Here is a 24,884-nt window from a genome sequence, read left to right as displayed (position 1 = left end):
AAATACTATTTGTAGTCCTTATCATGAAATCTAACCACCTTAAGGTGCCATGCATTTTCACATGCTATTCCTCTCTCCAATAATTCCTTTCGCTTCTCCTGACCCATATGCAAATACTTTAATATTTCAGTTGTTCCAAGATCACATGGATATGAGTATTCTCGCTAATAGTAAAAACTGCAACCCATGCAGACACTCATCCTGAATGGCTTTTTTCTACTTCTTCACCATAAAAAAATCCATTCAAATTTCTTTTGTCCTTCCTCTAGGTCACTTAACATACTGTGTTTCAGGACCATCATCCTGTTATCACTCACTCTTTTTTTTTTTTTTTTTAGTGAGGCAATTGGGGTTAAGTGACTTGCCCAGGGTCACACAGCTAGTAAGTGTTAAGTGTCTGAGGCCAGATTTGAACTCAGGTACTCTTGACTCCAGGGCCAATGCTCTATCCCCTGCGCCACCTAGGTGCCCCTATCACTCACTCTTATTGCATTGTATTTTATTGCTACCTCTTATGCACAATTCAATGTAGGCATCATATAGCAGATTATTTACAATGCTACACATCTCTTTTGCTTTGGGTAGCCCATGTGTTTTTAGGCATATAGAATTGCAAAGAGAAAGTTAGTGTTCAAAAAGTAGGTTTATATTTCAGTGAGAATTTTAGGCATTTTAAAAAACATTAAATTATTTCACATTTGAGATCCAGCCTGATCTATTTCTTGTATTTAACTGAGACCATAGCACATTGCCTATATAACATTTTATAGTGTTTTAAAATTTAGAGTGATTTACAAATATTAACTCATTTTTTTAAATTTTTGTTTTTAGTTTTTTGGTGAGGCAATTGGGGTTAAGTGACTTGCCCAGAGTCACACAGCTAGTAAGTATTAAGTGTCTGAGGCCGGATTTGAACTCAGGTCCTCCTGAATCCAGGGCTGGTGCTCTATCCACTGTGCCCCAATATTAACTCATTTTATCCTTATAGTAACCCTGTGAATTGGTGTTATTATTATCTCTATTGTACAGATGAGGAAACAGAGGTAGACAATGGATAAGTGACTTGACAAGGGTCCCCACGGTTTGTAAGTATCTAAAGCTTGATTTGAACTCAGAACTTCCTGACTCTAGATTTAATGTTTTATCCACCGTGCCCCCTAGTTGCCACTGTACTATGTCAATACTTCATCCATTCAAGTGCATTGTATAGCCAAACCTGGACAATAAGCATTCTTTACCCTTTTGCTTTATCCTTGGGATTTTTAGATAGAACTCTTTTGTGTGGTTGAGAATCCCATTTAGCAAACTCTACCACAATATGGGGCTTTGTTCAAACAGCAAAATGCCTTCTACAAATTAATATTTGGGAGGACTTTGCCATCTGTAAGGAACCCATCTTTCATTTGGACTCTGTGCAGAATACACTCCACAATAGTGGTAAACACAATTTATAAGCTATATCATTGTCTTTTATAGCTTGCTAGAAATTAAGAGTCAGAGAATTGCTAAAAGTTATCACTGTTGGTGGATCTATCAGGGAATCTTGTATAATTTCAATTTTTTCTCTAGACATTTATTGTTGCAAAAGATATGTTAAAATTTCAGTTTATTCTGCCTCATCAAAAGTCTATTAAAATCAGCAAACAAGGGGGCAGCTAGGTGGTGTAGTGGATAGAGCACCGGCCCTGGAGTCAGGAGTACCTGAGTTCAAATCTGGCCTCAGACACTTAACACTTACTAGCTGTGTGACTGTGGGCAAGTCACTTAACCCCAATTACCTCACTAAAAAAAAAAAACAAAAACAAAAACAAAATCAGCAAACAAACTTAAAGTAGAGAGTAAAAGTACCCAGGAATGCCTTTTGGTCCATTTTATGACAGTAAAGATGTGGCCTGCTAAAGAACAGAATTTGCAAAAGTCTTCTCATATTTTCATATGCCATCAACGTATATAGAGATAATTTTCATAAATATTTTGTAGAGGTAAGAAATTAGATACAGTTTGATAATTATTAAAGTTCTTGAAGTTCCCTTTTATAGAAATATCATCTTTATTTTTATAGTTATTCACTATCTTGCCCCTCTTTCATATATCTTAAAGATTTTTGTCAACAACCAGAAAGTCATGTTGCCTTTAGCATGGATCTCTTTAGAATACTTTGATCCAGTTGTTTTTGCCATCCTAATTGTCCTTGGTATTATTTCCATTTCCTTATTTAGCACATTGGAGACAATTTTGTTAGTATAAATTGTGGTGGTTCTACAGTTATAAATGGATAAAATAGTTTGCTTTACAAATGTTGGCACACTTTTGAATTTTCTCCTCTGTTTTGGTTCTTTCTCTTTTACCTTTAAATTTTCTTCAAATGATAAGCTTTTTCATTAATTAATTTCCCCCTTGACCACTTTCTTCAACTTTATGAGCAACATTACTATTATAAAAATAATTTTCTTCTAAAATTTTGCAGATAAAATTGTATTTAAAGTAGTTATACTCTTGGTTGTTCTTCATCATGCAAAGTTTGTTTGTTGGCTGAGGCAGTCTGTAGGCTTTTTTGCTCCCTCATTGTGGCAAATGCTTCACATCTTTTATACTTCTATAGGAAATGGCAAAATTCTGGTTCAATGTCTAATCCTTATTATCCCCTCCTTTTTTTACATTTACAACTTTAAAAAAATCTCTCAGATTAACATTGCTTTAATTACATGCTTTATTTTATTCTATTATTTATCCTCACTTCTTATTTGGTGTTAATTTTTATCCTTATTCTTTTTTTTTTTATTTAGTGAGGCAATTGGGGTTAAGTGACTCGCCCAGAGTCACACAGCTAGTAATTGTTAAGTGTCTGAGGCCGGATTTGAACTCAGGTCCTCCTGAATCCAGGGCCGGTGTTCTAACCACTGCGCCACCTAGCTGCCCCTTTATCATTGTTCTAATTTGTCCATTGCATGACTTTACACAGCAGATGATTTGGAAAAGAATACTATATCATTAGCAAGTCACTGTCCATTTTTAAGGTATAACTCATTCTATTTTTGTGATGTTATTTGGCACTCTTTATTTTCATGACTTTCTGACTTTCTCTCAAAAGAAAATATTTCTAATACCCAGTCACAATGCTTCTTTATAGACTCTATACCTATGACTTCTTTCATTCTTGACAATATGTTTTCCAACTTTTAAAAATCTCCTTTTCAAATTACTGAGTATTAATATATATGTTAAATTTTTGAAATGATTAACTCCATTGTAGAATTTCTCTGTCTTCCTCCTCTTCAACACATATTGGTACATAAACTATAGTTATTTTAAGGGTAGTCATTCTGCTTATGGCTCATCATGAGGCCTGAAAGTCAAGAAGTATAAGCATCCTATGAAGTAATGTGTTTGTTGTCTGTGAACATATGAATCCAACTCCTTTTGTTTTTCAGAAGAGAACATATGAGCTTACTTTTTATTTCCTTCTTTATATCTTTCAATTTCATTTATAGTGAGGATTTCAATATTCATATGATTCATTTCCTCTAGAAGTATGTCAAATCAGTGGTCATTAGACAAGAATCTTATGATATGAAGACTGACAGTCAAAGTATCAAAGAATACTGCTTCATTGTCCCTTCTACTTCCTTTCCTGTACTCTGTCATGATCACTGCAGAAATGGCATAAAGTCATGCAGGATTACAGATCAATTTATATTTTTATTTTATTTGTGTTATACTATAGCCAATAAATTTGTCATATTATTTAGCTGAGCTGGTCTGAAAATTAAAGACACCATCTAAAGTGAGTGTCACATTTAAAATCATAGGATCATGTATCTAGACCTGGAAGGGACCTCAAAGTTCAACCACACTAAATTCTTCTTTTTATAGGTAAATACACCAAGGCTCAGGAAAGCTAAGAATCTTGCCTGAAGTTATATAATACTCTAAGAAAGTCACTGTTTTGCCTCAGTTTCTTCATCTATAAAATGGGGATAATCATAGCATTTACCAATCAAGGCTATTGTGAGAATCAAATGAGATAATTACAAAGTGCTTACCTCAGTGCCTAATACATAGTGTTACTCAAATGTTGTTATAATTATCACCATCATCATCATCATTGCCATTGGGATAAGTTTTTTATGAAAGACTACCTTTAAAATCTCATTTAAACCGTCAAATCTCCTAGTAAGTTTTCCAAGTTTAACCCCACCCCATTCTTGTGCTGTTACTTATGTGTCACTTGGACTTCATTAGTTTGTTTTATAAATGTTTTTAAATTTTCCTTTTTAATGTAAGGATATAAATTGTAGCACTAATTAGGCTATAATCTCCTTTAGGAAGTGGCATGTACCATTTTTATCTCAACACAATTACTAATAATGTAATTTGCATGTAGTCTTCTCCATAGTTTGGTTTTCACCCACCTTCCCAGCTGCATTCCCCACATTCTATATTCCAGGACTATTCTCCAGGCCCAGTTAGAATTTACTCACTCTTTATCTATACATTTCAGAATCCTTCTTTTTCTTCAAGGCTTATTTCACATTAAGGAGCATTCCCTTTCCTTCTCTGTGACCTCCCCCCCAACAGAAAATATTTTCTCGTTCAAATTGTCTCAGAGCATTTTGTCCAGATCTCATCTTTGTTCTTATAGCACTCCAACTTATAGAATATTATACTTTGCTGTGTAAATGTCACATTCTTCAAAAAGGAAGTAAACTCCATGAGGGAAGGAATTATGTAATTTTTCATCTTTATTAATCTTAGATCTAACACAGTGTTTAACATAAAGTCATTGCTTTAAACGACTTCATGAATTGAATGGGAAAATGGTTGCCTATTTTCATCTATCCCAAATCCCTTTACTTGGCTATCCTAAAACTATTCTTTATTTCTCCTTCTGTTCAGTTTTATTTCTGCTTCCCAATGAAATCCCAATAACCTTGCCAGGATGTTTTTCCTTTTTCTTTCAACGGAAATTCTTTTATTTCATGCTGTTCCCCTTACTTGGCACATACTCCTCTCCCTCTTCCATCTTGTCAAATATTGATTGATCTCTAAAGTGCCTTTTAGACTTATTTTTCAGTCAGCTATTTCATTTCTCTGTGAAGGTTTATCTAGACTCTATCCCTAATTGATTTCCCCCTTCTTGGAACTGCTAGGACAGTTTGAGTCAATTTTAATAATTTTGTACTTAAAAGCATGTTATTGTACAGATCACCAATCATTTCATATTCATTAGTCTGCTTAATCCAACTAGATGGTAAGCTCCCTCTGAACAATAATCAAATATCAAGCTATGGTTGTAGTCTTCAGTTGAAATCTAACATAAAGCTGAGGACATTGTAAGTACTAAGTAAATTCTCATTGACTGATGGTTGTCATTATTGACCTTGGAAATAAAATCCAAGTAGAATTTAAAAAGAGGAACAAGCTAGTCCATGATCAGTACTGGGATCAGCTAAATATATTGAACCATGTTTCCAAAATGAAAGATTTTCTGGTGAGTGTTAGGTTTCAACTGGCTCCTGAATGAGTTTTAAGGATAAGATAGGAGCTCTCGCTCCTAAAGAATTTGATGACCATCAAACTACACATACAATGGTGATGCTGAAAAATTAATATAGAAATTCTTTTTTTTTACGAGGCAATGAAGGTTAAGTGATTTGCTCAGGGTCACACAGCTAGTAAGTGTCAAGTGTTTGAGGCCATATTTGAACTCAGGTCCTGCTGAAGCTAGGGCTGTTGCTTTATCTACTACACCACCTAGTTGCCCCTCTATAGACATTCTTGACTCAACAAAAGCTACTGGATAAATTCAATTCTCCTAACAGGGCTATCCCCTCTGTTTTGGCCATTTGATGACAAAGTGAAGGAAAACTGAGGTTTCAGCATTTCAGGAAGTTCAGTCCTAGCTCTGTTATTAAGCAGGTCTCTCATCATGAACGAGTTGGATTAATTTTCCAAGCAAAGTTTTTTTCATCTATAAAAGGCAAAGGCTAGACAAGATTATTTTAACAGTACCTTCCAGCTCTAAAACTCTATCATCTATGGGGCTTTAATGGTAAGGAAGACAGGACCATAAGTCTTCTTGCATTTTTCTAATCTTACAAACTTTGTACAATTACTTCTCATCATGCTTATTGAGTATAAAATGGGCAACAAATCCCATTTGGGGCATTTAGCAAATCTGATGCTTACTGTGCTTGTTGCTTTATCTTAGCAAATTAGAAAGTAGAAATCAGACCTCACCTATTTGGGATCTCCTGCTATGTCCTGGGCACTACATTAAATAATGGATCAGTCCATCAGGTATCATTACGTGTGGAATTTCCAAATTGCTAATGTATCTTCTTTATTTTCATGAAGTATTATGGCCTGCCTTTAAACGAGAGGGGAGGAATCCAAGACTGTTCAAATAGACATGAAATATCTGATTCACTTGAGAAATAAATTCATTACAGTTATTCCTCTGTAATACCATGCTGACCAGATTTTCTACTAGTCTAATAATCATGACAATGGATGAAGCATCTTTAAGAATATATACACAATTCAGTCTCTTAGTCACTTTCTCAAGACCATGTCCCAAATTAAAATGTACACAAGCAGATTGAAGGTAAATATCTAGGAACCCTAAACCATTGTAGCCAGCTGACACTATGTATTCCTGTTTTACATTATTCCTCAATGTTTCCTCATGTGTAATCTCCCAGTAATCCCAAAGATGCATGGGCTAGCCTTCATGAATAAATAATTGACCCTAACTGAAAATTTCACCTTGAAGATTAAATATATTTGCTCCTTACAGTCAAATAAAACTTCTGAGGAATGTCCCCAGCTTCTTTCACCCCTCCTATTTGGTATCTACCTACCAGGGCCTATTCTTCTTCATCCCTTTCTAACAATACTAGACAATGACCTAAGATTCTCAATATATTCATAGGGAATTTAGCTGACTGGAAACTTGTGAATGTATCCCTATAGTCTAGTCCGAAGACCATAGTTAGGCCACATCCATGGCTGAGGCCCTTATCTTTCTCAAAAACATGGCTGGTATATGAAACTCATTACTTTTCCACAAATTCCCAACTTGATACAAGTAGCATATTATTATCAAGAGACGGAATGCTGGAATGTCTTATAAATACTTATGGCATCTTTTTTTGGGCACGCTTTTTCCTCAGTTGCTTTTTGTCTGCTTTGTCAGGACTAATGTCTGAGAACACTATATAGGAACATTGGTCACTGTTACATTGAGTAGACCAAGGCCTTCTACTAGCTTACACTTTGAGGGACACAATCCTCCCTCCCCAGTGGGTCTCTTTGTTCTTCATAACCCTTAATCTCTAGGTGGCAAGATGAATATAGGGCTAGACATGAAATCAGGAAGACCTAAGTTTGAATACTGCCTCAGATACTTATGACCTTTGTGACCCTTAATGAGTCACTTAACATCCCTCTGTATAAGTTACCTTATTTGTATAAGGAAGGGATTGAACTCGATGGCCTCTGATGTTCATCTCAGCTGTAAATCTATGATTGTATGATCTTTATTTTTCTTATTCAATCTTAAATTGTATCAGAATATCATAAGTCATCTGGAAAGGGGTGCCCATCAACTGTCCTTAATTTGTTTAGTTCTATACCTATGAAGAGTCTGAAGCAGGAGCTGAAGTCAGATCTTCCTAATTCTACATCCAGGGCTTTAACCACAACATCATCAGTTAGGTGATAATGACTATGTTAAACCTTGAATTTGAAATTAGGAAGATCTGAGTTCAATTCCTGCTTCAGACACTTACTAGCTGTATTACCCTGAGAAAATAACTTAATTTCTGTTCAGACTTAGCTTCATTTTTTTCACAGGGCTATTTTGAAGATAGAATGCGATAACATATGTGAACTACTTTGCAAACCTTAAAGTGCAGTATATATGTTAGCTGTACTTATTTAATACTATTTTAAAGATTTATACTAGTAAGTCATCCTTTGACCTGATGTAATTCATTAATGTATTCTATACATTAGGACCCCTGCTATGTTGTACCCAGCACTGAAGCAGCAACATTCCTTCTGTTATAAGGCTATATGAAAAGTAGAAATTCTTCTGTTAATTCTTGATAACTTGGCAACTGCCTTTCTATCACCAAAGGAACTTCACATTCTGGTTCTCTAGGTTCCATCCCTTTTACTCATTCCCTCATTTTCCCAATAATGTAATCTGAGTTGGTATATAGCAAAACTATGTGGAACTGATGCTTCAGCATTAACCTACAGTGGACCATGAAATCCAATACATGATCCTGCTATTCACAGAATGGGGAATATCAGGGAATCCTGAGATCATGCTGTAGATGTAAAGTTATATGGGCAACTCAAATAATCAAAGAAGGAAATGTTTATTAAGTACCTACTATGTGCCAAGTACTCTTCTAAACAGTTTGCAAATATTTCATTTTATCCTTACAGTAAGCCTGGGAGGTAGGTTGTATTATTATCCTTATTTTACAGTTGAAGAAACTGAAGTAGGCAAAGGCAATTTGCCCAGTCACACAACTGGTAAAGTATCTGAGGTTAGATTTGAACTTAGGTGACTTGTGACTCTAGGCCAATGCTATATCCATTGTGCTACCTAACTGTTTAGTCCAATTTTTTTCAATTTACAGATAAGGAAACTGAGGTCTATAGTTATTAAATAGCTTGCTCCAAGTCACACAGATAGCAAATGGTAGACCTAGGACTCAAGCCTATTATGAGATGGGGCTGTATCAATACTACTGTGGCCCTTTAGTTCTATAAAATTAATAGTGCTGACATTAATATGCCTCTCCTTCTATAACACCATTTTCATAACTATTTTCTGCAATTTGTATTATAGATCAATACAATTTGTATTATAGATCATAGGCTTTTAGATTAAGAACTGGCAGGGACCTCAGAGACCATCAAATCCAATGTTCTCATTTTTACATCTGAACAAACATATACCAAGGGAGTTAATTTGAGCTGCCAAAAGTCACAAAGATAGTATCACAGCCTTCTTCACCAGATCCTATATTATTTGTATAAACTCAAATAAAGTTATTTTCAGGGTTATTTACCTTCATTTTATTGCTGCTATTGCTTCCACATCACTGGCTTTGACTAAGCATGCTCTTAAAGGATTAGGACAGAGTCTTAGATTGCTTGATCAAATATACAGCTTCAATTGTACCTAATTCACAGATGCATCCCCAATTCCACCCATTCTGTGACCATATCCAGATTCAGTGGCAAAGGTAATAAGCATGGTCCAAAAAGATACTCGAACAGACACACACACACACACACACACACACACACACACACACACACTCATAGTCTTGACTACCTCTCCAAACGGGTTGGTTTAGTAAAATAATTCATAGATATTCAGAAGGGAAATGCCTATGAATTTTTGACCGCTGAAATTACACTGCTCTGTATAGTGCTCTAGGCTTTGTCCCTATCTTCCTATAGGTAATCACTAAGCACCAGTGTGATCAAAAGATCAGCACTAATACTTTGGATAGCTCCCTGCAGTTTTCACAGGCTGGCTGATTGCAGCAAACTTCCTGAAGATCCTTCCTGCCCCCAGGTTCTAAGACATGCTGCTTTTCCTTGTTGTCTCAACATGAAGTTATTTAGACACTAGGAGAACTGTCTTTAGTAAATATTAAATTACAACAAAAATGGTCCTCCATTTAAGATCTGGTTTGCAAGCGCTTATCTGTGATAGTTACACATTAGCTTGAACACATAGTGACACTAAATGATAAATCAGTGATGAAATTAGCTGCTATTCTAGAGATCTGAACCATTTGGGAGGGCATTATGGTTGACTAAGAAAAAAAAAAAACCAAACACCTGCTCTGGAATCAGAAGACCTTGATTAAATCTTAAATTTGCCATTTACATGCACTATGATCTCAGCTATTTGCCTTATTTGTAAAATGAGGAGTTGGACCCATTGACTTCTAGAGTCCCTTGTAGTTTGAAATCCTATAAATATTAAAAAATATTTAGTAGAAATAAGTGTTAGCAACACAGACCTAAGCTAGACAACAATAATATCAATCAGTGATGTAAGGAGCCAATAGCTCCTTGGTTACTAACCAATCCCAACCTCTTAATAGGATATTTTTTTTTTTGGTGAGGCAATTGGGGTTAAGTGACTTGCCCAGGGTCACACAGCTAGTAAGTGTTAAGTGTCTGAGGCCGAATTTGAACTCAGGTACTCCTGAATCCAGGGCTGGTGCTCTATCCACTGCACCACCTAGCTGCCCCCATCCCTTTCATTTCTAAATCTATTACTCCTATGGTTTGTAAAAAAAAAAAAAAAAAAAAAGCACAGAATCACAAGTAATATAGTAAACCCTGACTATTTACTATAAAATACAGACTTTATGATTCTACCATTGCAGAGGAGTTGCCTATCAGAAGGGTATTTGAATGCTGTTTACAGCTTTTTTTTTTTTACCAGAATGATTCAATAGCCTGCATTTGTGTGGGACCCTCTCCCAAAAGAATGTCACATCAAAGTTGACCAATAGTTGACAGGTTAGTAAAGGTAAATACAGCAATTAAATGAACTAATCTTTAAAAACAGCTTCTTAGCTGATTGGTACAAAATCTATTAGAATGAATTTCCCCCCAAGAATAGTAATATGGGTATTTTTAAGTCTAGTACTCAAGAAAAGTTATAACCCACCTTGTTCTCAAATTTCCTTTGTTATTTTATATGGGAGCTGAACTTGATATTTCAGAGAACTCCCTGGGAGGAAACTCCCTTTACCAAATGCAGATTGTCCTTTGTTTTGTACCTTAAGTGTCTTGGAGGATTTCATAGGTGATTGAGAGGTTAAGTGTTATGCCCAGGGTCATGCAGCTAGTATAGGTCAGAGTAAGGAAGGTCTAGATGACTCAAGTCTAAGTGATATAATGGATAGAGTGCTTGATTTGGAATCAGGAAGGTTTGAATCTAGATTTGAATCCTGCCTCAGACACTTAAATATATATATATATATATATATATATATATATATATATATATATGTATGTATATGTATGTGTATGTATATATATATATATATATATATATACACACACACATACATATATACATATATATATGTATGTGTGTGTGTGTGTATGTCCCTGGGCAAGTCACCTTAACTCACAGTCTCAGATTTTTCAGTTATAAAAAGTAGATATTAATAACACCTACACTTCTGGTTATCTTTTCACCATGCAGTCTATTCACTAGTGATCATTCTCATCCCTTTCTCCTCAGTGGAACATTGAATTCTGCCCCTGCATCCTCTGGTTCTGACAAATGATCTCCACGTCATGCTGCTACATCTATTTCTCATGCTTATTTGGGTATTATTTTCCTCTATTAGAATGTAAACTTCTTGAGGACAGGGATGGTCATTCCTGTTTGTATTTTGTTTTTGTTTTTGTGAGGCAATTGGGGTTAAGTGACTTGCCCAGGGTCACACAGCTAGTAAGTGTGTAAAGTGTCTGAGGCCGAATTTGAACTCAGGTCCTCCTGAATCCAGGGCCCCTGCTCTATCCACTGCACCACCTAGTTGTCCCTGTATTTGTATTTTCAATGTGTAGCATTGTGTCTTGCATATTGTACATGCTTATTAATTTTCTATTTATCTATCTGTCCATCTGCCCATCTTTTTGTCTCTATTTTTTCTATCTTTATGCCTCATAGTTGTGAAGATCAAATTACAAAATAAATGCAAAAATATTTGCAAACCTTAAAGTGCTACATAAAAGTTACTATAATTTTAATTGCAATTATTGTTATTATTATTATTCCTGATTCAGAGGACAGTTCACTATGCCACAGTTGGCTCTCTATTGTCCCTGTTAACAGGTGGATGATAGGAAACATTTGACAAACAGATGCTATGTTGAACTTTTTCCTCTCATTTTGAGAGGCAATGGGATATTAGGGAAATATTTTTTTTTGCAAGGCAATGAGGGTTAAGTGACCTGCTAGTCACTTAACTTGCTAGTCACACAGATAGTAAGTGTCAGGTTCCTGAGGCTGTATTTGAACTCAAGTCCTCCTGAATCCAGGGCTGGTGCTTTATCTGCTGTGCCACCTAGCTGCCCCCTAGAGAAAGAATTTAGAGGTATAATCCAAGAGACTGTTTCTAGTCCCTATCCTCTTATGAAGTTATTCTATGACATTGAACAAGACAGTTATTTTATCTTTGCCTCACTCTCTTTAAATGTGAAATGGGTGTAATATTCCCTGTTCTACTTCTTGCACAAAGGAATAATGGAAATGGTAGAATATACAGGAAAGAGAACTGAAAAATTAAAGGTGTTGTGTGCAGTATTGTTAATAGGTGTCCTGATGAGTACAGGTATACTTTGGAGGCAGAAACAGTGGGAAATAATGGAAAGAATATCGTAATCAGGAAATTTGCCTTTTTGAGAATTGGTTCTGCACATTCTGTGTGATTCAGACAAGTCATTTAATCCCCCTAGGTCTTAGTTTATTCATATGTAAAATGGGGGATGAAAGCCTTCAACATCTACCTCTTAGGAAAGCTGTTGGGTATAAAAATGTGCATTGTTGTTTCCTTAGGGAATAAAGTCTATATGTACTGGGTAGCTTTCTCACTTGAAGATATTTCATTTACTTTCATTTCTGTGCATTTGTCTTAGGTTTTATTTATGAAAGCCATTTTCCCCTGGGATCTGGGTATAAACACAACATAAAGAGAAGAAAACTTAGTAAGCAGCTTGGTAGAGTACAAGGGGCACTGACAAAGCACAGGGTGTCAGTTTCCTTATCTTCAAAGCAGGGGATGAACTAGATGGCCACAGAGGTGCCTTTAATCTCCAGTTCTGTGATTGTCCAAGTGAGAAATATCTACTTTGTTTTTTGCACCATTGATTTACCTATGGAATTTAGTATCTGTCCAAGCAAAAACCAGCCACCTAACAAAGCAGAGCTACTATGATTATAACCATTTACCAAATAAGAAAAAAAATACTCAATTGACAACAAAATTATGAAACTTATAGTAATCTCTCCACAACTAACAAGAACTTCAGCACCCTTCTCTAATATTACAAATGCAATCAGAATATTAAAAATTTGGATATTTGCTCTTACAGTAATTTTTAGCCCAAATATACCAACTGAGGATAGTCATGTGGACAAGCCAATTATATAGAGAGGTACAAAATTAATCTATTCATTCTGGATTTATGAAGACTATAACTCATGTTGTAATTGGGTCACATAATTTGGCTACTTTGCTAGAAGATGACATTCATTAGGTCATTTCCACCGAAAAAAAAATTGTTGACATTGGGAACACTAGATTTGTATAAGCCAGAAAAGCTGATTTTAGGGTACTAAAATTCACAAGATTTTTAACATAACAGCATTATGTTCCCTACTTTTTTGGGGGGCGGGGTTAAGAACTAGAACTGGTATTTCACTGGGAAATGCTAGTTAAGGCAGTTCCTTCATTGATGCAAGGTGGAAATTTTGCTATAATTTATATTCTTAAAAAGTTGAGGGCAAATGATTTGCTTTGATATATAGCCAATAAAGATAGGTATCAATTAGTGAAAATAATTGATCTCCTGAATTAGTCACATGTATTTGAATCCACACTTCAAAATTATAATTATGTAAAACATGGTAATTGGTTCAAGCCCAATGGGAATGTGCAGAGTGAACTTGGATAATAGAACTCTTATGTGTCACGAATAATTTGCATAAATTTTGACATACCTTTAGATGTCAGAGGCAGGATTTGAATTCAGGGCTTCATATATTTTTACACTAATTATTTACTATCTCACACTGCCACTCATGACTTTCTTTAAGTAGTCACACACCCCCATTCCCAAAAATGATTAAATGGAGGAAGATGTAGAAGTGACCCAAATTCTGCTTTTTACAAGCTTTTTATTTCACTGAGTTTGAATTCTGATCTATTTATATGAATAGATTGAGGTGTAAGGGGAAGAATATCATGATTAAGTCTTGAAACATCAAGATAAAAATTCAGAAAAGAAACCAAATCTAATCCGGATATCTTGAAAGTATCTGTGTTGCTCTAATTCTTCTTATAACACATGTTATGTTTTATCCTTAAGAAAATTGGTTACACAATAAAGCAAATAACCTAATTTTCCTTTAGTTTCTAGACTAGGTAGCCTCCCATCTACCTTTTTTTCTGTTGCCTTTCTCCCTCCATGGTCCTTTCTACTATCCTTCCTTTCCCAACTCTATTCTCTAGAAGGTCAAAATGATAGGCTTCATTACATCTCTTTTTTGAGGCAATCTTTTGTGTGTGTGTGTGTATGTGTGTGTATGTGTGTGTGTGTGGGGGGGGGAATGAGGGTTAAGTGACTTGCCCAGGGTCACACAGCAAGTAAGTGTCAAGTGTCTGAGGCTGGATTTAAACACAGGTCCTACTGAATCCAGGGCCAGTGCACCACCTAGCTGCCCCATTGAGGCAATCTTTATTTTAACCATGGTAGGATTTATAGAAAAATAGAAGGCTGTTATATAAAGGACCAATGGTTGGTAGACTGAAATTTTCATGAGGACAGGCAACCCATCTTATTTAAGTTTAGAATACCCCCAACCCCACCCCTCAGCCTATTCCTCTGCTTTATAACAACATAGGGACATAATACATTTTTCATTGTTGAATTCATTTATTTTATGATTAGTCTGAGTCTCAGAAGTTATGTAAGACATAAAAGAGACTGTGGGCAGACACATAGTTGTATTTTTTTTTCTAAATTAATCATTATTTGCCCTTCTGGGATTGAACTTCATAGACTTAGTACTTTAATACTCTCAACCACATCAAATTATTACTTGGGGGAAATTAGAGTAGATAGCCTATGGGATTTATAGACTCATAGAATCAAAAAAATTTAATAATGGTCAAATAGTCAGTCAAATAGCATGTATTATGTGTTAGAAACTGTGGTAAGTGCTATGGATACAAAGAAAAGTAAAAATAAATCACCCATCTCTTTTGTTGTTGTTGTTCAGTTGTTTGGTAGTGTCAGACTCTTCCTGACCCCATGCACCTTACTGTCTAGAAGGTTTTCTTGGCAAGGATACTGTAATGGGTTGCCATTTCCTTCTCTAATGGATTAGGGCAAACAGAGTTTAAATGATGTTCCCAGGGTCACAAAACTAGTAAGTGTCTGAGACCAGATTTAATCTCAGGTCTTCCTGACTCCAGGCCCAGTGCTCTCTACATCTAGTCATTGAGCTGCCTCAGCTATCATCACCCCCCCCCCCATACCACAATAATCCCTAATCTCAAGGAACTCAAAGTCTAATGCAGGAGATAACATGCAAACACACATGTACAAATATGTACAAGAACTATGGTTCTAGTCCAATTATATATATACACAGAAGCAGTTCTAAGTGCTTTATGATGTTGTTCACCTGGAAATTTGAATGTCTTTTCCTTTATTAAAAAATATATATTTATTTCTCAATTACATGTAAAGATATTTTTTGAGTTCCAAATTTTTCTCCCGTCCCCTTTTCCTCCCCCTTCCCAAAGCCAGTAAGCAATTTGATATAGTTTATACATTACAATCATGTTAAACATATTTCCATGAATGTATTTTCCTATGGAAATAATTTTATGAATTACCTTTGGTTCACAGGACACTCTAACCCATTATACAACTAAATTTTTGATTCTTATTATATTATTGTAGCTCTAACCATTGTTATTTATATAGGAATATTCATTCATTGAACATTATTCTTAGATAGCTACAGTCTACTCCAATATATGGGCTTGTACTTGTGTTGAAATGGGAATTTGGCAATTTGTAAAGTGGTCAGAAAAACCTAAATCCTTTGTTGGTTCCATAAACTTACATAAAAATTCTTTGTCCATCTAAAAATAAATTCATTCACTTAACAGATATTGGCTAAGTGATTGCTACAGGTAAAGCTCTATGCTTGATGTGCTAGATAAATTATGCAGGATCTCTGCTATCATTTCACAAATACATAGATAAATACAATGCAAGCTGCAAGATGATAAATATGTTTATGCAAATAACTATGAGATTCTATGCAATAGTGATCACTTCTAGCTAGGAAGATAAGAGAAAAAAAGGATTTTATGCTTGGCCTTAAAGGATGAGGTATTATGGCAAAAGGCAGTTTGGGTAGCAGGAGGAAAGAAGATGACATATTCCAAGTTTAGAGGATGGCACAAAGGTACGAAATGTTAGGATACATTTGGGGGCTCATGGCCAGATGAATTTGACTGGATCAAAGGTTTTCTTATAGAGATGTATAGGAGGGGAGGAAATGTAGTTTAGAACTAGATTTTGGAAGGTCTTGAATGCCAAGAGATAGTTTATGGACTTTTTAGCATTCAATCAAAAGTTGCTGCAGTTTTCTCAGCTGTGGTAAGACAATATACAGTTTTGCACACTATAACCATATCGAGTCCCCTGTGGTCATAGCTTTATGCAGAATATTTATCTTTTCATCTACCATGGCAATTCAGTCATATCTGGTAGCTGACATGGCATATGGCAATTGAAGTGTTTGCATGTGTATTTGTAGAAAATACTTACATTTTTGTCCAGATGTGAGATTTCACAGGAAGAAGGAAATCCAAATTTGGAAAATACCTTCACCAAAGTTAATTGGAAACTTGTTTGTGTGGGGACCAATTTTTAATGGGGGAGTGCTAGCTAAGGGGCTCGCTGCAATATTAGGGCAAGGAAGGAGACCGGTAGCCTCCCTCAAAACAGTACAAGATTTATTTTAACAAGAACTAACTTAAAAAAAAAAACACAAACAGGATCAGTAGGATCAAGGGAAAGGAAATAAAATGGGGAAAGGGAAATTATAATACCTGAAAAAATACCACTGCCCAGGAATCAGCTGAAAATACGCAGCAGAACGCCTGTCACTTTCCAGCTTCCACCTAGAATGCCCAATTCTCCCCCCCCCAAACCTAGAAACACCCCACACAGCCCCAGCCAATGGGATGGCCGCTGTTATGGTCACATGACTGCCCTCACTAGGCTTCCAATCATTATAATTTTGCCAGGCCCATGTAGGCATCACCGAGTGGTGATGACGTGAGGTGCCAGAGCCCTGGCAATGGCTACAACCAGTGGGTGGAGCACCGTGCGGTTTGCGGAGTCCCAGGCCAGTGTGCGCTGAGGCATAAAAACCTCAAATAACAATAAATTCTTTACATTTGTAACTTAGAGTCATAGAGTGTTACCTGAGATATAGAGAGTTCAGGTGACATATTCCTATGATTACAGAGCTAGTAAATTTCAGGCACAGACCTAGAAATCTGATCTTCCCTGTGACTCCCAAGATCATCTTTCTATCCACTATTTCAAATGGTCTCGAAAGTGGGGGCCAGTGTAGCTATAGTTGGATCCTAAAGGATTAGTGACTATTTGTTTATTTATGTCGAACTCTTTGTAACCCCATGGATGATATCACAGAAATACTGTACATGCTATTTACCTGGCAAAGATACTAGAGTGTTTTTCCATTTACTTTTCCAGAAGCAGAGGTTAAAGGACTTGTCCAAAGTCACCCAGCTAGTAAAGGTCTGAGGCTAGATTAAAACAGGTCTTCCTACCTCCAGGCCCAGGGCTTCTATCCACTGTTGCCTTAGTAATTGGATGGTGAGAAGATAGATGACATTCAATCCTCATCATAATAGTCAAACTGTATTTTTTCCAGCATAACCATACTAACCCTTAACTCCCCCCAACTCTACAATACTCCCCTACTCTCCTTCCTCCTTACCTTTTAAGAGTAACTCATCCAACCCTCAAGGTAGTTATAACCTAACCATTACCCTATAATCAACACCAGCAGTTTCACAGGCTATTTAAAATTTCTATTCTCCCTTCTCCCCAACATTCTTTGTCTCCCATATCACATTGAGGTTGCTTTTAGGCCCCTCAGAGGGTAAATTCTGGGTTTTGAGAAATGACAAGTGAGTACGAATCCTGTCCCTCATTACTTATTGTTCTAACTGGAATAGGATGATCTCATGGATAGACTCTCATCTGAATCTGATATGTCATTATATTATTTTTCCCCCTCAAACTCATCCTTCTCAAGATTTCTTATTTCTGTTGAGGATACCTATAATAAATATCCTTCCAGTTGCCTGCATTCAGGTTATTCTCTCTAGAGGTGGATAGCCTTTTTCATCATGGATCCTTTGAAATTTTCATGGATAATTGTTTTCATAATAGTAGTTAGGTCTTTCATTAATACAATATTGGTATTAAAGTATAAAATATGCTCTTGATTCATATAAAATGTCACAAGTTTTTATGAAATCTTCCTGCTCATCATTTCTTATTGCAAAACAATGTTCAATCACAATTGAATACTACAACATCATCAACCAATTCCCCAATTGATGGGCATCCATTTGATTTCTAATTATTTGGCACCACAAAAAAGAACTGCAATAAATCTTTTTGCAAACAGATAATTTCCCCTTTTCTTTTATCTCTTTGGGCTATACAGCTAATACTAGTACTTGTGTGTCAAAGGGTATACATAGCTTTATAGCTTTTTTGGCATAATTTAAATTTTTTTCTACAGAAGATAGGAGCAGTTCACGACTCCAACAGTGCATTAGTCTCCCAATTTTCCACATTCTCTTCCAGCATTTGCTATTTTCTTTTTCTGTCATGTTAGCCATGATAGGTAAAAGGTATGAGGTAGAACCTCAGAGTTGTTTTAATTTTCATTTCTCTAATGAATATCAATTTAAATCACTTCCACATGGACTTTGGGTCATCCTCCATCTTTATAGTAGAGCTTTCTCTTTCTTTCTTTCTTCCTTTCTTTCTTTCTTTCTTTCTTTCTTTCTTTCTTTCTTTCTTTCTTTCTTTCTTTCTTTCTTTCTTTCTTTTAGTGAGGCAATTGGGGTTAAGTGACTTGCCCAGGGTCACACGGCTAGTAAGTGTTAAGTGTCTGAGGCCGGATTTGAACTCAGGTACTACTGACTCCAGGGCTAGTGCTCTATCCACTGTGCCACCTAGCTGCCCCAGAGCTTTCTCTTTCAATCCCCATAAATGGTCTTGGGCTTAAAGAATGTCTCACACCTTTTGCTAGCTCTGCCACTGCAGAATTCAGTTTGAAGCCTTATTTTTGTGTAATCTTTTTCTTTTTTCTTTTTTTTTTTGAAAGGCAATGGGGGTTTAAGTGACTTGCCCAGGGTCACACAGCTGGCTTTGAACTCAGTTCCTCCTGAATCCAGGGCCAGTGCTTTATCCACTGTGCCACCTAGCTGCCTCTGAAGCCTTATTTTTAAGTTGTTTGGAGGGGAATGTTGGGAAAATTTGGCTGAGTGCTTTTTATACTCTACCATCTTGTCTCTGCCCCAAGAAACCCATCTGTCTTTCTTTTAATCTATCCTTCACATTGTTGACAAAATAATTTTCCTAAACCAGACATGGACAGGTTACTACTTAATATCAGTACTATAGATTCTAAGATTAAACATTTTATCTTTATCCTATCTTTTAAAAATTTATATTTTGCATCCCTTTTCTAGTGTACATAGTTTATAGTATAGTAGAATATTTAAATTTATAAATGTGTAATTAAACATATTGGGAGTATGAGAACTTTTTTTTAACTAATAAAAGTATGATTAAAATTTTTCGAAGACTATTGCATAATCCTGTCTCTGATTCACATACCTACATTAATACATATATGTAAAATAGATTTGTGTAAACACATATAAATACGTACATACATATATACAGGCATTTAAATCCTTGACTATGTAAAACTCATACAAATTTCAGATGAATTAAACATATATCTATTCAGGCAATAGTTTTGTCATCTGAAACAATCTCACTACCATATTGAATATACATAATTATGTTCATTCGATGAGTATGTTCTGTTAAGAAATTTGTCTAATATAGACTAAATAGGAAAACTGGGTGAGTAGCCCATGCCTAAATTACTAGTAATCCTTTTTTGTATACTTATTTTAATGTAAGTGAAAATTAACATTTTCCCCCAGATAAAAATAAACATTTGTAGGTTGAAAGTGTGATCCTAAAAACAAATACTAAACAATGGGTCAGGTCCGGTTTAGTTTTAGCTTTGCCAGTAGATATGATGCATCTAACTCCACATGCTATTTATTATCTAATTTTATCTTTTGAACATCCTTGTGAGGGAAACAGCCATTATTTTTTCTTTTATAGGTGGTAAAACGCAGTGATTTTAGGCCACCTGCCAGAGGCCGTATAGCATCAGAGCTAAGCCTATGGCTCAGATTTCCTATGTTCCAAATGGGGGGGTTCCCTTCACAAGATTACTTTGCCCCTCAGCAGAAAGAAAACCATGTAATGAATTCAGAGATAAGGAAATCATTCCTCCATCACTTGTACCCGTAAATCCTCACTGAAGCAATAACCAATGCAATGGCCATTTAATATTTTTTAGAACTTTATACACACATACACACATGACATTCACAGATGGTAGGTACATATGTGCAATAAAAACTGAGTTTGAACACCATAACGCAAAATGGAAGTCGTAAGGAAATGTTTGTATTCATGCATTAAGGCAGTGCTTTGCTCACTTTTCTACAACAAGGGAGTGTGATTATATTAAAATGTGTTTTTTTCTGGTATTAATTTTTGCCATTAAACAGGGGGCAAATGTTCCTTTCTGAAATTCTTTTCTAGGACATATAAGCTAAATGTCTGACACCATTATCATGAAAATATTTAGATTGAAAGATGTTTTTGAATATAAGTGCTCATTCAGAAAATAAATGAGGTAAAATGCTTTTTAATATGATGAAATAGTAATTCCATGAGAATTAGAAAAATATGAGATAATTTGCCTCATAATTGTTTTTTTTTTTTTTTAGTGAGGCAATTAGGGTTGTGACTTGCCCAGGGTCACACAGCTAGTAAGTGTTAAGTGTCTGAGGCCGGATTTGAACTCAGGTACTCCTGACTCCAGGGCTAGTGCTTTATCCACTGTGCCACCTAGCTGCCCAATAATTGTTTTGATATAATAGAACTTGTTTTAAGCCATTAAGGATTGAAACTGTATATACGTACCATCATTTCCTTTCTCTTTGCCATTTTATTCCACATAAAGTTTATTGTTTTATATCAGGCTGGATTATATGTCTTCTCCACAATCCCTACCTTTTTTTTTTTTTTTTGCTAGTAAGAAACAGATTTGTGAATACTACTTGTCAGGAACTTATGATGAAATTAATTACACTGGGAATCAAAACCCTTTCCCCTTTTTAATATTCAACCAGTTCTTTATTTGACCATTCCTAACCCACCTATTATCAGGTGATACTTCTGTGTCTTGTTGGGCAGAAGCCAACACATATGAAGCATCATCTCTATACATGCCACTAGTTGCTAGGTACCACTGCTAGTGTGAAAATCACCTGTGACATCTCTTAGGGGATGGAGCTTACTATCTCTGCCATCAATGAATTTAAGTGCCATGGTATTTCTATATTAATTAATAGTTATCCCTAAAATATGTACAATTAACTGCCTCTGTCAAAGAAAGCAACAGAAATAGCATGAAAAAGCAGTTTTGAGATGGAATGTCACACATTCGTTTTCATCCAAGTAGATGATTGCTGTGCATCTGTCATAAATTATTTATATATCTTTATACTTATTACTGTAAATTAATTAACTCTATAGATAGTAAGTTGTATAGGCTTTAACTTGTACCACTTCTTAAGTTATCAAATATGCCTTACTTTTTTCCTTCCTCCTCCTCTCTGCTTCTTTCTTCTCCTACACTCCTTTTTCCAACTGTTCATCATGCTCTTCCAATTGTCTCTCCTATTCTCCCCATTCTCATTTCCTTCTTTTTCTAACTTCAATTATAATTTGATTTCAAAAAAACTGCTCCCCCCTCTGAGATTTTCTCTTTCTAGATTTAGGCATCTTGGCTTTAAAAAATGTCTCATCCAGAAGCATTCTGCCTCATGCCAAAAATCTGTCTTCCATGTGTATATTGAGGCATCTAAGTGGTAGGGTGGATCTGAAGTCAGGAAGAGCTGAGTTCACTTCTGTCCTCAGATACTAGGTGCATGACTCTTAGAAACTGATTTAATCTGTTTGCCTTTGTTTCCTCAAGTATAAAATGTAAAATAACAACAACCCATGGTTATTGGGAGAATCATATGAGATAATATTTGTGAAGTATTTATCATACATATATGTATATAAGGAGAGTTGAATGAACATGCATGTCAAAATAAAAAAGAATATGGATATATGGATATGGATTTAAATATTTGGATATGTAAATATACATACACATCCATATATACATACACACATACATAAACACACAAACGGACTACAACAATGTAAATGAAGATATCATAAATATAAAGCCCAATCATAAAAAAAAAGGTCCTCTAGAACAGATAAGGAAACATTTCTCTTTTCTGGCCAAAAAGCAAAAACAAACAAAAAACAAGAAACTCGTAGGGTAGAATAGAAGCAACATTGGTTGAAGCAGTAACTGTTTTCTTTCACAAGCAAGAGTTGAATTTGGAAAGGATAGAATGTTTTGGTTTGGTTTGGTTTGGTTTTTCTTTTAGAGATGACTGTGATGTGTAAACATAAATAGCAGTGAATTTTTTTTTAAAAGAACACATATATTGGGCTGGTAATGCCTAACATTTCTAAGCGTTTAAATGCTTGAACTGCTTTCTAACTTTATAAAGTAAATACATTTGGTTGTAATGAAGTCAAGAAATGCAAATATCAAAGGTTTTGTGTCAACATTAAGTTGCTCGTTTGGCACACATGCAGCAGATTCACATTTAGACATACAAATCTAATTTGGAATGAGCAAATTGAGAATCTACCCTGTGGCGATATGTATGCTACTTTTTGAATTCTTCTGTCTATTTAAGTTCAAAAATTCCACTGTTAACTTGTTGCATTTAATTTCCTTTGAATTTTGAAGACTAAGGAGATGAATTAAAAAAAAATACATAAAGCAACCTAATAATTTTTTTAAAAGTAGAATCTGTTTCCATACATAGAACTCTATGGAGGAATCATATAACCCAAATTTATATCAGCAACTCTTAACTACACTGGACATTTGCTGGAACATGATCTACTGTAGCACAGAATTTGATAGGTAAATGGGACAAGAAAATTTATTAAGGAAGAATCAGAAGAGTTGGTGGTCATAACTTTTGTTAAGTATATCTGATAATGTTCTGCTATCCAAAATATATAGGTAAGAAATGGAAAAATGTTTGGACCAAAAACCAAGAGCCACTCCCCAACAGAAAAGTGGTAAAAGATTATGACTAACAATTCTCAAAAGAAATGAAAATTGTGTGAATCATGTGACAAAGTATTCCTAAGTACTAATAATGTGATTAATATAAGTCAATTTTGCCATACTCTCAGAAAATTGACAAGATAACAAATATAGGAATAGTTAATGTGGGAATGGTTGTGTAAAGATCAGGCACATAAATGTATAATTACTGAAGCCATGAGTGGGTTCAGCCATTCTAGGAGGGAATTTGTAATCATGCCAAGAACCTGACTAAAATATATATATACCTGCTGATCCAAAGATACCACTGCTAGGCATGTATGCCAAGCAAATCAATGATAAAAGGATAGGGCCCATATGCACTCAAATTTTTATAGTAGGAACTAAGGTAGGTGCCAATCAGCTGTGGGATGGCTAAACAGATTGTAGTACATGAATATTAATTGTGTTGTAAGAAACAATGAATGTGAGACATACAGAGAAGCATGGGCAGACATATGAACAGTTCCAAAGTATGGCAAACATAACCAGGCTATAAATATATGCAAAATTATAATTATATATACATATATTTTTTTTAAATAGGAAAATCAAAACAATGCTATGTAATTATAATGATTAAGCTTGGGCTCTAAGGAGAGATTTGAGAGGATATCTCCACTTTTCCCTGTAGCTGTATGGGGTAGTGATTTAAGATTGTAGTATTTAATATGAGATTTTTTAGATATATTGATTAATTTAGCTGGAATGTTTTTTTTTCTTTTTTAAAAGGAATGTTATTCTAGAATGGGAAAAGGGTATGATATACTTAGAAATGTAGATGATTTTTTAAAAAGTTAGTACTAAATTTTATTTTTAAAAATTAATCTGGCTTTTGTATTTTAATATGTATAAATGTATATACATTATATATATGTAATAGAAAACATATGCATATGTTATATTTTCAGCTTAAAAACACAAACTTATATAAGCTTATCCCTTACCAAATAAAGTATTTTGTGAAATTTTGGTGGTGGTATGGTTGAAACAAACAACATGAGTGACAAAGGTATCAAAAATTACTTTATGAATAATATAACTGATATTTATATAACATTTCACAAATTACTCAAACATACATAATCTCATGTAATCCCTCCAAGAACACTGAGATAATATCAAGTCAAAAAGCATATGATAAGCACCTATTATATGCCAGACACTATGCTAAGTGTTGGATGTATAGAGGCAAAAACTATCTATGTTGTCAAGGATCTCCGTCTAATAGGGACAGGTTATGTGCAAACACCTATGCACAAACATGTTTTATAAAGGATTTATTAGGGATGATATCAGAATGAAGGAACTAACATTAAGGAGGACTAGAAAAGGCCTCCTACAGAAGACTGAATTTGAACTGGATCTTAAAGAATCCAGAGAAGCCATGAGGAGGAAATGAGGAAGACCTGGGGGTGGAGGGGAGGAACCAGAGAAAATGTATGAAGTATGATTA

General features: G+C 35.2%; 1 protein-coding gene across 8 annotated transcripts in view; it reads left to right on the top strand.

Annotated features, from left to right (window-relative positions):
- GABRA5 (gamma-aminobutyric acid type A receptor subunit alpha5) overlaps positions 1–24,884 on the top strand; it is a 96,421-nt gene that overhangs the window by 34,008 nt on the left and 37,529 nt on the right. The gene's annotated exons all lie outside the window — the stretch shown is intronic.

The sequence above is a fragment of the Dromiciops gliroides genome, chromosome 3 (genome assembly GCF_019393635.1).
Source record: "Dromiciops gliroides isolate mDroGli1 chromosome 3, mDroGli1.pri, whole genome shotgun sequence".
NCBI lineage: Eukaryota > Metazoa > Chordata > Mammalia > Microbiotheria > Microbiotheriidae > Dromiciops > Dromiciops gliroides.
The sequence above is the reverse complement of the archived record's forward strand: the minus strand, read 5'-3'. Positions and strand labels throughout refer to the sequence as shown.